This window comes from Macadamia integrifolia, chromosome 1, assembly GCF_013358625.1.
Source record: "Macadamia integrifolia cultivar HAES 741 chromosome 1, SCU_Mint_v3, whole genome shotgun sequence".
NCBI classification, from domain to species: domain Eukaryota; kingdom Viridiplantae; phylum Streptophyta; class Magnoliopsida; order Proteales; family Proteaceae; genus Macadamia; species Macadamia integrifolia.
In genome coordinates, this window is record NC_056557.1 from 29,754,825 (window position 1) to 29,755,548 (window position 724).

Sequence of the window (724 nt, forward strand, 5' to 3'; positions counted from 1 at the left end):
CCCCCCAAAAAAAAAAAAAGAAAAAAAAGTTGAAACGGTTTAAAGATGTAGAAATAAAAGAAATATATATATATATATATATATATATAGGACAGCTATACATATGGCGTAAGTTGGAATTTTTGGATCTCAAAATAAATGGAAATTCTACTTAAAGGTAAAGAACACTCCCTGATCAGCGGTCTTGCACCCAGACACAGATTGGGAAAAATAATCTCCTTGTGAGAAATACAATAAACCCATATCCCTTGTTGAGGTCCATGTGTGTTTATTCACTGACCCACATACTGGTAAAACCACGCAACTAAGAATGTTCCTTTCCCCTTCTTTTAATGTGTAAAGTTTTAGGTTCTTGCGTGGGACTTGTATACTGACAGAGACATAGATCACAAAAAAACTATGTATATATATATATATATATATTGCTTTTCTTCTTTCCTTGGCTTGGATTCTTATTCCTGGGCCTATTTTTGAAATTCTTTTCGTACTTGCCAAAATGAACTATAAGAGATTTGGGATTTGCCGGCCCTGGAGAGGAGGGGAGGGGGTTTCTAGGCTTTTAGGATTTATAGGTATGAAAATGATTGACGCTATAGGGAGGATAATGGGATGAAAATAGATTCACCACTAAAAGATACCCAGTGGAGTAGGTGGAGATCTATATATAATGACTTCTTTTCTTTTTAATTTTTTTTATTTTAGTGATAGATATATGTCGGCTACA